Consider the following 17,454-nt stretch of genomic DNA (forward strand, 5'->3'; position numbering starts at 1 on the left):
CTTGTTTCCAATGTGTGGTGGTCCTACCCAGATACCTCCAAGCTGAGAGAAGTTGATACCACTTCTGGACAAGATTATGTTAAGGATTCTTTTTTGAACAGTAAAGTCTTAAGTGGCATTTGTGAGTGTAACTCTGCATTGTAGGGCTTGACAAAGATTTCACAAAGTAAAACCTTTCCCATTTATATTGGCTATTAACCAATGATTATTCTTGATGCAGTGCCATTGGAGGGATCAGAGATCATGCTTAGGTGTTCACCCTTGCTTGCCTTTTGCACACTGAAATTCCTCCAGATTCAATTCAGTTCAATGTATTTTATTTTGTATTGAGCCAAATCACAGCAATGCTGCTGTGTAACTGTTTATTTTAGTGATTACCTGCTTCCCCTCATTCACTGCCGACATCAATTTCAATTCAATTTCAATTTATTTTTTTATGTAGCACCAAATCACAGCAAAGCTGCCTCAAGGCGCTTCACACGAGTAAGGTCTAAGTGCCCCCTCGAGCAAGCACACAGGCAACAGTGGTAAGGAAAAAACTCCTTCTGATGATAATGATGAAGAAACCTCAAGCAGACCAGACTCAGAGGGGTGATCCACTGCTTGGCCATTCCAACAGTTATAAGGTTTTTACAAATTTTTCCAACAGAGTAAAGTTTACTCAGCAAAATTTCCTGTGTGCGAGACTTGTCAGGATTGAGGGAACGATGAATGCAGCAATGTACAGAGACATCCTGGATGAAAACCTGCTCCAGAGCGCTCCTGACCTCAGACTGGTGCGAAAGGAGCAACTCTGTGAATGTCCTTGAGTGGCCCAGCCAGAGCCCACACCTGAATCTGATTGAACATCTCTGGAGAGATCTGGAAATGGCTGTGCACCGACATTCCCCACCCAACTTGATGGAGCTTGAGAGGTGGTGCAAAGAGAAATGGGCAAAACTGCCCAAAGATAGGTGCACCAAGGTTGTGGCATCATATTCAAGAAGATCTGAGGCTGTAATTGCTGCCAAAGGTGCATCAACAAAGTATTGAGCAAAGGGTGTGAATACTTGTGATGATACTTACTCATGATGCAATGCTGCATCACATTCACCCATTTACACGGGCAGGCAGTAACACAGCGATGTTATCCTCTTTGTGATTCACAAAACCTCAACGTCTGCAGGCATGTCGGACGATGTTGGAATCCAATACAAATGTGTGTTTTTATTACTTGTTCATGTTGTACAGACATTCTGTGATGAGTTTAAGAAAAGCAGCACAGTTTGACATGACCAACTGCACACACACACACACACGCACACATACACACAAACAATGTTCACATTCGATGTGAATGCCGAGTTACAAAGCTGTTCCCTTATTTACAGTAAAAAGATGTGGTGCTGTTCTTGGTGCTGAAAGTATTCCTGAGAGTTCTGATGCCCTACAAACACAAGGTCTGCCAAATTCCTTTGAAATTCTTATTTGAAAATAGACATATTTCCCATTTTACAGCTGAAACATAAAACATGTTGTTTTTGCCCTTGTCCTCAGTGACACTGAAAGCTTATTGATTTATTTATTAAATATTACTTCAACAAAGAATTTAATGACCTTTTATCATCTTGTTGATGCCCTTTCATTCTTGTTTGCCAAATGACTTCCTGAACAAATAATTTCCTGAATAACTACTTTAACGTTTTTACAACCACAGTTCAGCACCTTTTATATTCCAAGTTTTAACCCAAATTGTTATAGTAAGTAATTTTAAAATTTATTGTGTATTACCTCTGCCAAGGAAGTAATTGCTTCGCTGCCATTTGTCTTTCTATCTGTCTCTCTGCAACATTACATAAAAACTATAAGGTCAACTTCCATGAAACGTGATGAAATGGTGAAGCATTAACCAAGGAAGATACAATAAAATTTTGGAGTACATCCAGAGCAAAGAGCCAATAAAAGGCTTTTTTTAAAGAAAAAAAAACATTCCTTTAATTTTGCAAGATTTTATGACATTTTTTGTCCATTTCTTGGAAAATATTACATGAATCTCTTACAAGAAAAAACTCCTGATCTATGTGTGATAATAACATCTATGAATTTACAGGATTTAGTGCAGACCCAGATACAAGTTCAGTGTTCTGACTCAGTGGGAGAAATTGCATTGGATCCTAATCCAATCAAAGGATGGCAACAAATTAGGTTTGAAACTCATATCACAGAAGAGAAGACAGTTGGCTTTGGCAAAGAGTGAGCTTTGAGTTACATTTAGTCCTGTGTCCAGGGACACTGCCACAGGTTCACTGAATTTATTAATTTATGCTGCTGGAAAAACATCATTCAAAACCTGAAGGGTCACAATGACTGAGGGGTTTTCTATCAGTATTTCAGCTTGGATAGTATTTCTTATCTGTCGTTCAGTTTTAACATTATTCTAAATCAATCCGGTCACTCAGGGTTGCCACAACAGCTCCAGTACAGATCCACATTTGGATTTGGCACAAGTTTTCCACCAGATGGCTTTCCTGATGCAACTTCAATTCTACTTGGAGAAGCATGCTCACACCTCCTGGTGCTCCCAATAGGTCTTCCAGCCAAATTGTAATCAGGATCTTGTCTTCTTCACATGTTAGATGTGATGAAATCAGACTGTCATATCTGTGGCAACCACTGCAGTGAAACTATATGTACTGAAACATCAGTGCAGTTTTTGAGTGAATCATTTCCATGCAACACATATGCTTGAGGTCTTTTACATATTGTAAAGACCTCTAGCCTTGAAATATGTAATGATTAAAACAACAGTTACATTCTGGAGAAATTCCTGAACAAATCTGTGTCAGTTTATGGAGCCCAAAAGAGTTCATTGTGCAGTATATCAGTGGTGCCAAAATGTCTTCCTGTGCTGTTGAGAGGAAGTGGATTGTTTTACTCATTGACTTTTGAAACATCCTGCATATGCTGGAGAAACTAGCATGAGCAAGACACACAGTGACAAATTATGTGATGACTGCTGGAGGACAACCCAGTGAGAAAGACCACTGGGGACATAATTTGTCATTCTGTAGTCTAAATTCACCTGCAGTAAGAACAGCCAGTAACAAAAGGTACAGAATGCACTGTACTGTTAGATTTCCAGACTGAAGATTTTCTCAGTGAGCGAGAAGAACGGTGGTCGATCGACATCGACGTGAGTTATTGCATGATGTACATGCCGATAAGTGGTAATCACATACGCATAAATTCCTTCGAGGATTGCCTTGCATCAGGGAAAAGCTGGATGTCCAGCAATTTCTTACTTTTAAACTCGGACAAGACCAAAATGATGGTTCTTGGTCCAGCAAGACATCTGCATCAGTTTGATCAGCTAATACTTAACCTAGGCTCATGTGTCATACATCACACTGACAAAGTGAGGAGCCTTGAGGATATTTTTGATTCTACGTTGTCCTTTGAACTCCACATTAGAGATATTACGAGGACTGCTTTCTTCCTCCTTACACCTAAATTTCTTCCAAATATAGCAAATATTTGTCCCTTCCTGCCTATGGCTGATGCTGAGACCCTGATTCATGCATTTGTCTCTTCTAGATTGGACAACGACAATGTTGTATTTTCAGCTTTACTGCAGTCTAACAATAGGGTCTCCAAATGGTTCAAATTGTTGCTGCCAGAATCTTGACAGGAAACACTGGAATTATCACACATGGCAAAACAGAATGCTGTAGAACAATTGTTTTATCTTGATTAATTTATTTTCATAATTGTTGAAAGCCAAAATTGTCATTGAAATCAAATTTGTGAGCATGTGAGTTCAAGAATTTTTGCTGCTCAGCTACACTGCAGTTAATAAAACAACATGTTACTCCTGATGCCCATTTCATGAAAAAATGACTTGGAAGTATTGCCCATGAAATATGACTTGGGGTCTGTACTGGACAGTGTTGCCACAGTTACTTTGAAAAGTTACTTTATTAGTTACGTTTTACAGTTACTTCATTAGCAGCTGTGGCCAACTTGTTGGCAGCTGCTGAATGTAACTAATAAAGTAACTAGTAATCTAACTTGGTTATTTCAAGATGGAGTACTCAGCAAAGTGACTATTAGTTACTTTGCTGAGTAGCGATTTTGGTGATTGCTCAATCTTAAGAGTAACAAAGTTAGATTACTAGTTACATTGTTAGTTTCATTACTTATCAGTAACAACTTGTCGGCAGCTGCTAATAAAGTAACTGCATAAAGCTGCTAATGAAGCAAATGTATAAAGTAACTGTAAAAAGGAACTAATAAAGTAAGTTTTCAAAGTAACTGTGGCACTTACTAATACCGGGTAATGGTATTTATTGAAGTAACGGTTGAAGACATTTGGCACGCACACCGGTAATCCCACCCCATTTGTTGTATCAGTGCTGGATGTGGTAAGCTGTTACCTTACTGTTTCTGCAGCAGCTCTGATTTGAAATAAACAGTTCATGTCATCTTGTGTTTCCCTGAGTAGTGGCAATGCATCAAACACAATGATGAAAGTGGGCCATGGGAAAAAAAAAAACTGAAAGATTTTGGCAAGGGTCAAAGGCCCAAAGCCCCTGGTGGGGAGTCCGGGGGTTCTCCCGCAGAAAAATTTGAAATTTAAGATGCTCTCAGATGCATTCTGGTGCATTTTCAGGTCTATTTCCCACCAAAAAATAAAATCTAACAAAAAATTATTTTTTTATTGGGTCAGGTCAATTTTTCTTTTCACACAACTTGCATCATCACAATACAAGTTGTGTGAATTACTCTGGGCCTAGATTTTACTATATTTCTACACTAAGTGGAACTGATGAGCAACATAAAATATGTTTGTCTAATTTCACTTTTCAGCATAACTAAAGTGGGATGTGAAGCACTGTCTTTGTTTTTTTTTTAATGTCTAAGTGAGGACACAAGTGGGTCTGTCTGGGGTTCTGGCTTTAATATCAGGTCAGTTAGAGTTAGAAAGACATACATATGAAAATTATTTAGGCTCTAGGGGTTAATAATCTTATCAAACCACCATGAAGGTAAAGCTGAAACAACTAAACGAGTTAATCGATTATTAATCGATTATTAAAATAGTTGGCAACTAATTTAGTCATTGATTAGTTGCTAAATAACTTTGTTTTACAGCAAATGTTTTGTTTCTTCCATATAATCAACCGAGCTTTACTTTGAATCTTGAACCAAAGAAGGAGTGCTTCGAGCTGCTGCTTTGTTGGTTTCATTTGTTTTATTTCGCTTTATCTTAATTTTTCCCCACTAAATCCCTAAAGAGCATATGTCTGTGAGGAATATTTACCTTTTTTATGGTAAACTGACCTGTTGTGGTCTTCTGAAACAGTTGATAGATGTATTTTATGCTAACACCAATGCTAATGCATTAGCATGTCTATGGCGTTTTCATTGTTAAAGTTAGCATTAAGCTGCTGGCATTTCAGCATGTTTGTGCATTTGTTTTCTGTATAATAATTAATGGCTCAGCGTTTGTTGTCGTAAAAGAGTCAAATGTATTACAAATTATAATATTTTTACATTTATTTTAATTTATATATTAATAAGAACAGTAACAATAATAATAGTAATAATAACTAATAATGCTACAATACAATTTTAGAGAAAGAGATATGAGTCACATGTGTCATTGTGAAATGACCACATAGTTTACAAGTTATACAGAGAATGTTGCACATATAATGAGTCAGGCTACAGTTTTTGATTTAGGTTTTATGGTTAACTGGTAATGTTAATTGCTCATTTGCAGCAACAAAAATACCTCTTTTTTCACCATATATTTTATAACATTTATATGTTTCAATGTTGTTTTATGGCAGCTCAGCACTTTGATAAAGCAATGTCATTTGAAATAATTATTTTTGTTCTTTATTATAAACTGTTTTATTATTTATTAGTTTATATTTCAACAGCCAAGGGATATTTGACGATTTGTTGATTTTCAAGTATGTTAAGTTTTCAAATAATGTTCTGTTGTTAAATAAAGTGATGGAAGGAGAGAAAAATTGTTTCCCTGGCACATTTTTAAAAAGTTCCCCGCTAAACCGATTAATCGATTAATCGTGTCGAAACCCCATCAGATTCATTATGATCCAAATAATCGTTTGTTGCAGCCCCACATGAAGGTTCATGTCAATTCTGGATATGGTAATGCCAAAGAAAAGGTGAAAATGTGCAAAATAAAATACTTATACAATACATTAAAAATAGTGCCATGGGCACTGCAGCTCACCTGGATGATACAAGATATCACTATTTCAGCTAGAAAAGTGGGCATGGCCAAACTCCAATGGTCATATCTGTCAGAGTTTGAGTTTTGTTCGTTTTGTATTATCAGGGTTTTGGTTTGTTTATTCTGTTGTTGGGATTTTTTCTGCTTGGGTCTGTCGGTCTCTGTTTCTCTTGTCTCTCCCATCTTTCTCTTGGCTCTTGGTGATGGGTGTTTTGTCTCTCTCTCTCTCTGGCCATGCCCTGCTTCTGGTGCTTTCCGTGAGCACCTGTTCCTGATTCACTGATTACCACCTGGGGTTTTATAAGCTCACTGGGTGGTTGTGTCCTTTGCCAGTTTGTCGTGCCTTGTGCCCTCATTCCAGCTCTGTACCTGTGTTCTTGTTCCTGCCTGCCTCATAGTGTGTACCTGACCTCCTGCCTGTTGCTTTGACCAAGCCATTTAGTTTGATGATTTCTGTACTGCTGCTTTTGTTGGACTGCCTACTTGTGAACCGACCACAGCTATCCTCTTCAGTAAAGTTTACTAAAAACCAGAGCTGTCTGCTGGACCGTGCATTTGTGTCCTACCCTTCCTGACCATCCCGTCTGTCAATATCAATTCCAAAATTTAAAAAAATCTTAACATTTTGTTGGACAGGTTTTGGAGCTACCCACTAGCTACACTTTTAACAAATTTCAGCTCAGTATCTTTAAAAACCACTGACCAATGGCTCTAGGTGTCATTTTCAATATGGCCACCATGTCAGTCATATTTGACATCGGATTGGAATGCCTCGCACAAACATTGGTGTCCTTATAGGATGGAACATTTATGCCAAGTTTCAGCTTCACCGGGTCAGCAGTTTTGGAGAAGATGTTTACACACGCTTCTGCCTATGCAGACAGACAGGTGACCCATGACATAAGCAATGGGTTTAAGCAATAAATTTTCATCTCACTGAAATTTTTTCCTGGCAAAAATCAATGCCAGCATTTTCCTAAAATGTGGCATAGTGGGGGCACACACGCTTTTTTTCCTTCAATAAATACAATAAACACATTATACTGTATACAAATTTATTCTAAATAGCCTCTAAGGCAGAGGTCTCAAACCAGTTCCAGAAAGGGCCGAGAGGGTGCAGGTTTTCTGTGCAACCACCCACTCCAGCAGGTGATTTCACTGATTAACATCACTTTGAGCAGGTGAAATCACTTAATCAGTGAAATCACCTGCTGGAGTGGGTGGTTGCACAGAAAGCCTCCATCCTCTCGGCCCTTTCTGGAACCAGTTTGAGACCTCTACTCTAAGGAGAGAGAGAGAGAGACAAAGCATAAAAAGAATGCAAAACCTGAACATAAAGGTACATAAAAGGGTGGTGGGGTGTAGTCTTGATTCTGGGGGGTGTGGGGGATCTCCCCCAGAACATTTTTAAAAGAGCAAGTCAAATTTTGTGTATTCTGGTGAAGTTTAATGAGTATGAAGCCCTCTGAAACAACAAAAACTCCCTTCAAACTGTTAAGTAAAAATACAGTATTGATTATGGGGGATCTCCCCTAGAATTTTTTTAAAACAGCAAGTCAAATTTTGAATATTCTAGTGAATGTTAATGGGTTTGAAGCCCTCTGAAACAATGAAAACTCACTTCAAACTGTCAAGTAAAAACACATTATTGATTATGGGTGGTCTGGGGGATCTCCCCAGAATTTTTTTAAAAGAGCAAGTTAAATTTGGTATGTTCTAGTGAATTTTAATGGGTATGAAGCCCTCTGAAACAAAGAAAACTCACTTCAAACTGTCAAGTAAAAATTCTTTGTCTTCTGTAGTATTTTGATCGGTTCCATTTCGGTAAATGCACCAAAAGGGTGCAGTGTCGCTGGCTGTACAGTCAGTAAAATACAAAATTAGGGCCTAAAGCAACTGACAACGTTGTTCTGCTGTGCACAAAGTAACACTGTCACCCGTTTTGAAAATGCATGTGCACTGAGAAACTCAAAACTGGCTTATTCACATTTAATCGGTAAAATGCTCTCACTCATAAAACAAACTAGTTCTGTAACTAACAATTATTTTAGTAATCGATTAATCAGTTGATTATTTTTTCAATTAATCATTTTTTATTTTTTGTTTTTTACTTACATGTGAGTTTTGCCATTATTTCTTGAAGTGAGTTATTATTAAAAGGCGTTTATCACGCACATCAATGTTTGAGCTTGTAACAAACTTATGATGTTATATTGTCGTCAAAACCCCGAGTGCAAACAAGAGAGCAGCCAAAGGGACTTACTGTAGTTGTCATATTGAAAATATGCTAAATGGAAGCACATATATTTAGCTGAAATGCATTGAAATTGTTGTGTGGGCCGCTGAAGAAGAGGTACTGCTGGCCCACCACCACCAGATGGCGCCCTGCTTGGAGTGCGGGCTTCAAGCACGAGAGGGCGCCGGAGCCACTGGGAGTGACAGCTGTCACTCTTCATCAGCACCAGCTGTCACTCAGTCAACTCATCACCATCTCCATAAAGGCCGGACTGCGACTCCACCTCCTCGCCGAGAAATCAACTACCATTCAGGTAACTTCTCTGCTGACTTACATTAAGCAATAATCTGAACTTCTTTGCAGCCGTTTTCCTGTGGTGTGTCCTTATCTGTGGGATTGGTGTTTGGTGTGGACTGCGACGGCTTCACCTCACACCCCAAACCAGATAAGTGGTTAAACAGGAGCTGCACGAGTGTGTGATTGGAGGTGGAGGTGCTCCCTCCTTAAAGAACACAGACTGTGGGATTACTGAGTGTCCGAACTCACACTCATCAATACTGTTTCTGTTCTCTGCCAGCAGTACCGGGTCTGACTGCTGAAGACAGTGGCCACCTGGGGCGCAGGGCTTGGCGGCTCCGGTGTTCTTCAGGTCCGTTGGTGGTGGAAGCTGTGTGGGATCCGGCTCTTCTCTCGCCAGACGTCTTCTATCTTCGAGCCTGCCCACACGTCACCTTGTGTATAATTGACATTCCACCATATTGTTTTTGTCTGTACTTCGTTGTGCGATTCACAACATTAAATTGTTACTTTTTGGCTTATCCATTGTCCGTTCATTAACGCCCCCTGTTGTGGGTCCGTGTCACGACACTTTCACAACAGAAATTTTGCTATTTTCATGAAAATTCAGTAATGTATGTCTTCTAGAATATATTCCATTTCTAAGGTAGAACTCTACTAGTGTATACTAAGGTATATCTAAAAAAGGAAGAGTAGAATAGAAGAGTAGAATAGAATAAAGTAGAGCCACTTAGGTGCCTGGTCTTGAGAACCAGGGATGGTAGTTTGAAAGGCTTTTTTATCCCATGGGAACTCTCCCTATCCACCCAAGCGGCTCAAGAAAATGGACATATCAGAATTATATATCATAAGACATATAATAAGAAAATAGAATTAATGTATATGTGATATTTACATAATAAGGGTAACAAACAACATACACAAGAAATATAGTTATTATATAATATTATAGGAGTAAGCTTCTAAAACCTAAATATTAATACAGGAGAAGATTGTAGTATATGTCTACTTAGTCTGTAGACTAGTAGTAAAATTAAATTATAGCTAGTAGGCTAAGCTTTAAATATGGTTATATTATTATACGAGGGCTGTCAATAAAGTATAGGTCCTTTTAATTTTTTTCAAAAACTATACGGATTTCATTCATATGTTTTTACGTCAGACATGCTTAAACCCTTGTGTGCATGCGTGAGTTTTTCCACGCCTGTCGGTGACGTCATTCGCCTGTGAGCACTCCTTGTGGGAGGAGTCGTCCAGCCCCTCGTCGGAATTCCTTTGTCTGAGAAGTTGCTGAGAGACTGGCGCTTTGTTTGATCAAAATTTTTTCTAAACCTGTGAGGCACATCGAAGTGGACATGGTTCGAAAAATTAAGCTGGTTTTCGGTGAAAATTTTAACGGCTGGTGAGAGATTTTGATGTGATACTGTCGCTTTAAGGACTTCCCACAGAGCGGGACGTAGCGCAGCGGTCCCAGGCGCCGTCGTCAGCCTGTTTCAAGCTGAAAACCTCCACATTTCAGGCTCTATTGATCCAGGACGTTGTGAGAGAAACAGTTCATGTCATCTTGTGTTTCCCTGAGCCTGAAATGTGGAGGTTTTCAGCTTGAAACAGGCTGACGACGGCGCCTGGGACCACTGCGCGACGTCCCGCTCTGTGGGAAGTCCTTAAAGCGACAGTATCACCTCAAAATCTCTCATCAGCCGTTAAAATTTTCACCGAAAACCAGTTTAGTTTTTCGAACCGTGTCCACTTCGATGTGCCTCACACGTTTAGAAAAAATTTTGATCAAACAAAGCGCCAGTCTCTCAGCAACGTCTCAGACAAAGGAATTACGACAAGGGGCTGGACGACTCCTCCCACAGGGAGTGCTCACAGGCGAATGACGTCACCGACAGGCATGGAAAAACTCACGCATGCGCACGAGGGTTCAAGCATGTCTGACGTAAAAACATATGAATGAAATCCATATAGTTTTTGAAAAAAAAAAAAAGGACCTATACTTTATTGACAGACCTCGTAGAAACAAAAGCTATGATGTAATATGTTAGGTATCTGTCTAAAGTAAAACCTGTTAGCTTACTATAGGAAGACAAAATACATAATCTATATGCTATAAAATGGAAACTGCAAACTAGGTACGTTGATATCTATTAAAGAACCCATAAACTGAAAAATAATTACACATCGACACCATGTAAAAAAATTATGTAAATAATGAAAATAAGCTAACTGTAGTTATGTCATGGTATATAACACTATACTAGCTTGAAAATCACCTGTGCAGGCCATCTTGAATTTCTAAGTGAGAGCAGGAGGATTCATCAGGACGTTTGATATGTTGTTTAGGATGGGTTGGGGCACCATTAAGATTTAGCTTCTATAGCATTATATAGCAGAAAATAGCAAAATTTGAATGCTTTTGAGCTTCCTCTACAAATTCATTTACACAAACATGTTTTTACACAGCATGTTTTTTCATCAATTGGAACCTATTCAGGCGAGCAGAGTATTAAATTTCAAAACTTTGCAAAATAAGGACCACCACACCGTACAGTTGTCATCAAGGGGGAAGCTATCTACAGAGAACAAAACTTTTTTGTGGCAGTCTGTAAACATGTTCAGTTTTGATCTATTGATGGACAATTTAACATGGACCTGAATGGGAACCTGCTCGTTTTGGGGGGCAGCCTCAATTGGCCACTCAAGGAACTGCAACTTATTCTTCTTCGAGGTAGGACTCATCTGAGACCACTGAGGCTCAGTGCTTGGTCAAAATGATGTGCAGAAAGAGCCACATGGCATTCTAAATTAAATCGCATGGTACGTGTGCACAGAGGAAGAGGTGGAGAACATGTTAATCCTTAAAAGAGATGATATTACAGCAATAGTGAATTTGAAAAAAAAGTTATTATTTAGCAGGACATACCCTTCTGTTTCCATGACCATTGCAATTACAGTTCTCAAGAAAGCCTTGCTATCATGACCGTTATAGCCTGTGGACAAAACCCAGTAATCTCATTCTGTCACTCAGTGTTTCCATTGAGTGATAGAATGAGATTGCTGGGTTTTTGCTGGCATTTTGCCATTGTGTTTTTTCAACATTCTGAAAATATCACTTTACTGCAATCTGTGAAGAAAACTCAGCTACTGCTGACCCTCCACTATGATATAGCAGGACATTTTCTGTTTCTGTCATTGTGACAGATGAGGCCCAGTTTGAGTCTGTACTAATATTCATCAGCACCTATTTATTCATCATCTGTCTGTGGCCCCAGAGAAGACAAATGCTTAAGGTGCAGCAAAGAGCACCATGACCTACTGTCACTTACTGGCAGTTGCAGTCACCCTATGTGACCCTGTACTGCTACTGGAGAACGACAGAAATCACCAGTAAAATATTTACCTGTCAGTCTACAGGACTACACAGGACTACCAAATGCAAATGCAGCTCCAAGGCCACAAACACACTGTAAGGTAGGCGCTGATTTTAATTTTTTTAATTTCATGTTGTTTTAAGTTTGATGTTCGACTGATACATTGGTTGGTCATTAATATCGGCTGATACGAGCCTTTCACGAATATATCAATATCGGTATAGTTTTGCTGATATGAAAACCTTTAATTTACCTAATAAACAACACAGGAAAAAACAAAACTCTTTAGCTGTTGAAGATGGTGTCAATACATAGTTTCTCCAGCAAATGATGTGCCAACACCATGTGAAAAATGCTGTAAAGCATTGCTGGGACCCCCATCATCCCCTGGTCACATTAGTTCCAATAGACAGAGGGAAGGGAAGAGCCAGCTGCTATTCATTTTTAATCAGAGTGGGCATTTTACAGCGACAAGAGATAAATGGGCACTACATTGTTAGCTTGGTGGTGGCAACATAAATGAGAAATCTATCTCATGCAAATGCTGAGCAATGCAATACCATGACTGCCAAATGAAGTGAAGGCAACATTGGTTGGTTGTTTGAACAAAATAATCAAAGATGGCAAAATATGCTCTCAGACAGCTGTATTTCTGTATAAATGGAATATGTTTATCACTTTTCCTGTTATATTCTGTAAAAGTTGATGAGAAATAAACAGCTTTGTATATCAGCAGCTATAACGGTATCATAATTTTTTTACTCTCCAATATCGGTCTTGTAACAGTGCCAAAAAAAATAAAAGTCCATATGGGTTGGGCTCTAATTCAAGCATAGTTTAACCCTAAATCTAACAGCATGAGGAGAACAGCTGATTCCCCTTGATTGCGGTTTCCCCTGTGACAAGATAAGAAAGCTAAACTGCCATAAAGCTCATTGACACAATTCACCGACTCCACATTGTTTCTGATTTTTTAAGTCAAAATTTGAATTTAAAGCACCAAGGTATTCTTACGAGTACAAGCCAAATGCTGAGATTTTATCCAACTTTGTGCAAAGTTGAAAAAAGCAGAAGGGATCAACACATAAATGAGAACATTTACTGTAAACTCGGGGCACACACAGCGTCTTTGTACTTTAAGCCAACTTGCTCTCCTCTCACACAGCAAGCTTTGAAGGAATAAGTGTGTTATGGAATAGCTACATGCTGTGTGTGTCTGTCTGCATTTTCGCTGAAGGTCAGTTATGTTCCCACATCCTGGCAAATCCCCATGGCATTTCCCACACAGTCACACCAAAACACAACAACTGAACTACCTACCTCCTTATTGGCAAAACTGTGGCGACGCCGAGGCTGACAACGCATCAGGCTTTAATCCTTCTACCTGTGACTTTTTAAAACAGGATTAGTCGCAGTTTCTCTCCTAAATTCCCATTGAAATATGGGAAAATCCGGTGCTGCTGACTGATCTACGGGTTGGAGCCCTAACCCTATGTTTCACATCCTGAAAATGCTGCTGCTCTTATCTAAATTACCAGCTCCTGTGTGGATGTGAAGACCCTCGATTCATTCTTCAGTCACTCTTCAGCACGCTGCTGCATGAACTGAATGTATGACCGGAGAGGGTGCACCAAAAGCATGCTAATCCCACCCCTCCACCCCAACTCTGTACTTATACCACTTTCGTCTCAATAATGCAGCTGTGGGTGCACACGAAGCACAGTAAATACTAATACTATATGAACATTAATAATGCTGTTGTCCGAGACAGAGACAGAGAGAGAGTGAGAGGATGAGCTTAGGGAGGAGAGGAACAGTGCCGATGATTTAGTCATCAGCTTGAACAAGTTATATATGTGAACGCTGGGAAGTAGCACTTAGTCAGCAGAGCGAGCCGTATAAATGAGACAGCATGTGTCACTTTTCTAAAAAATATGATGACACCAATGAAATGCTGATGATGACACAAAACGAAAGGTTCTTTACCACACTACATATCATGGTAATGAGAGAGGTGCTGTGTGGATTTATCAGACTATTTACAGTTGGGTCTATATATATATATATATATATATATATATATATATATATATATATATATATATATATATATATATATATATATGCATGCAGAAATTGTAAGCTGTTTATCTCAGTGTGTTAAAGCTGAAACCCGATGATGAAGCTTGTAGTGGAGACTACCAGCTTAAATTTGAGGGTAGTTACATTCAAATCAGGGGAATAGTTGTGGGGAATATGGCACAGTCTATGTGCAGACCAACGTTTCCAAGACATCAAAAGTAATTGGGCAACTGGCAGATTTACCATAAATGGAATAGTTTTCATTGTCATATTATATATATGTAAGGATTAAATAACGAGAAGCCGTGCATTATACAGTTTGAATGCACGTCGCGGAGTCTAAAACACCACGACACGAAGCGCGAAGTGCATTCATACCCTATAATGCACGGCTTCGAGTTGTTTAATCCGCTTATACCATGGTCCCACACAGTGAGCTAACACACAAATATTTATTTAACTTAACAGAACTTGATAAAAATGTGTGAGTATTTCGGACTGTTTTATGTTTTGTCTCTCCGATGCCCTTACCGAGTCTGCAGGCTTGCGCCGCACGGGGCCGCTCACACCGTCCCCCTCTCTGCTGTGTGGAGCTTTGGCATACTCTGGCAAACAGGTCCAGAAACTACGCTCGCTGTTTTGATGCAGAGCGCTCCAGCAGACCGCAAGGATAGAACCGTTCTCTTCTTCTTTCCCGTCTTCAATCTTGTCCAGTTCGTCCGATGTTAAATTTTTACGACGTTGCTTTTGCTGTTCTTCTCGTTTGCTCGCCTCCTCTTTCTATTCCTCAAATGTTTTATTTTGGCCAAAAATATTAAAATTCACTTGGAAATCCATGTTTTATTGCGTTTCTGTCATTCATCTGTCAAAACACAGCTGATCTGCGCCAGCTGATTTGCGCATTGCTATGGTGACGACCAGAGCGGACTTAACTCGCCGAACTATGTGTGCATATACACGAAAATAATGCACACCAGTCAGACATGGAATTCTCACTGAGCATGCTATAATTAAAAAAAAAAATAAAAAATAAAAAAAATATATATATATATATATATTCTGTACTTTAACATTTCCCATAATCCCCCCACGCTTCCCAGAATGCACTGTGGCGCCAGCAGAGTTCCTGCGTTTCAATGGCTAGCGAGGATGGGAATGGCGCCGATTCAGCGAGTTCACGAGCAATGTTGATAATGACACGTTCTCTCAAGTTGAGAGGGTTATCTGGAAGAGCTGTAGCACAAGGTGTGTTTACATTGTACCCTAAACTGTAACTCTGCTCAAACAGACCTCTGTGGCTGTAAACATCCTGTATCAAGCACTTTCCATTTACTAAGGATTGACTTCAAAAGTTGGGAATCAACCAGTTGTCTTCCTGAGTGGTTGTCACCCAGGACATAAGGCAGTTGTTTAGTGTGGTGTGTGCAAACAACATGTTGCATCAGCACATATTCCCAGAGCTGACCTGAACTTACTGAACTGAAGCAGTGATGAAAATTTTCCAGGAATTACCAGATTTTGCAATACACACGGTGATGTGAAGTGGTCATTACTTCAGTGACAGGTCACATGAAACTACCATGGTTTGAGAGAGCATATGTGGCCACACTAACTGCAGATGACACCAACTCCAGTTGATGAAAATCAATAATGAGTGGCTAAAAGGGTGTGACTTCAAGTAGAGAACTCACATTCCTAGAGGTAGTGACTAAAGGTATAAAACATTTCTGCACATGCCCAGTGATAGTACTGAATGTGTGGCACTCCAACACACTAAGTGTACACAACAGAACCCAGTCGTATTAATAATGAATTGCAGGCCTTTCTTAGGTCCCATGTCCATATTGTGTTTTTTTTTTTTCATCTCTCAGAAATATGCTGAGAGAATGACCACAAATGCTTCATCCCAGTGATTTCAACATTTTCAATGGGCAAAAAGAAGCATACATATGGGATTGGTTTCTAAGACAACAATAAACAGCTAATGACTAACTTATAATGGACAGCGATAAAAAGTACTCACCCTCAGCAAGGACCAAGTGTCTGTCTAATTTGGTGACTTTTTTGTCTCTATTGTTAGGATTTGGAGTGACAAATCAGCAAAAATAATCCTCCCATCCCGGTTTCCAGAAAAGGTGCTGCAGTGATATCATTGCTTCTCTCTGAAAACTTCAAAGATGTTCAACTTTAAAGCCCCCTACAAAAAAAAATAAATGCACTCTTAAAAAAAGATGCTGGGTGCTGCATTTTTTTTTCTAGAGGCGGTTGTATGTAGCTGCTTATGCTCTATTCTCATTTAAAGGAAAAAAAATGCTGGCTTCCAAAAGCTATTATTATTAAAAGCCTTATTACCAGAGACACAGTGGAGCCACAAACGAGGGCAACAATAAATTACAATTACTATTAGCTGCATATTGATTTTTAATGACAAAGTCGGATATAAAAAAATGTATACAGATCAATTTTGATTAAACAATGGCTTTTTCTCCAGCAGCGTCAGGTGGATCTTGACCTGAATTCTACAAATATTTCAAGAATTCTAGACCACTCACTGAAAAAAGTGAAACACAGTGCACTTCATTCAAAGTACTTTTTAACATTGGTCTAATGGGAAATTGTGGTTTCCAGTTTAAATCTGCTGGAATCACTTTACAAAATCCTAAATATACATTGTGAGAACCTAAAAAAATTTAGCTGTAACAAATTACATCAATTTTTTTAAGGTGATCCAAAGTAGCATTTTTTCAGTGCTGAGAAGTCAGGCCACTCTTAACAAATAGAACAATATCTTCAGTAATATTTTTTTCTTCACAAATGTTAACATCAATCATTGATTGTGCTTATAATTTATTTATAGTTAAAAATCAGCAGCCATAAAGATGATTACATACAGTTTGTTTTGTATTCTCTTGGTTTCATCTTGAATCTTTTATCATGTTCAAATACAAATGCAATGAATGAAAATCTAAAAAATGACATATTTTGATTGAGATAATGCACAAATATGTGTCACATATTCATTCCTACCTGGCTGCAAAGTTCAGCCAATGTTGTCACGAGGTAATGTTTAAGATCACAACCTGGCAGCACGAAGCTGCTGTTGTTTATTTATTGTGGCTGTTGGCAAACACATGCTGAATTTGTTGGAGTTGAACTATATAATTTGTTAATAAAGTATGTCAGCGCGAGGCAATGATGGAGTCCAATCACACTCATTTCAA

General features: G+C 39.0%; 1 protein-coding gene across 1 annotated transcript in view; it reads right to left on the reverse strand.

The window, feature by feature from the left end:
- The window catches only part of lsamp (limbic system associated membrane protein), an 888,177-nt gene that overhangs the window by 567,259 nt on the left and 303,464 nt on the right, over positions 1–17,454 (reverse strand).

Source organism: Thalassophryne amazonica, chromosome 4 (genome assembly GCF_902500255.1).
Source record: "Thalassophryne amazonica chromosome 4, fThaAma1.1, whole genome shotgun sequence".
Classification (NCBI taxonomy): domain Eukaryota; kingdom Metazoa; phylum Chordata; class Actinopteri; order Batrachoidiformes; family Batrachoididae; genus Thalassophryne; species Thalassophryne amazonica.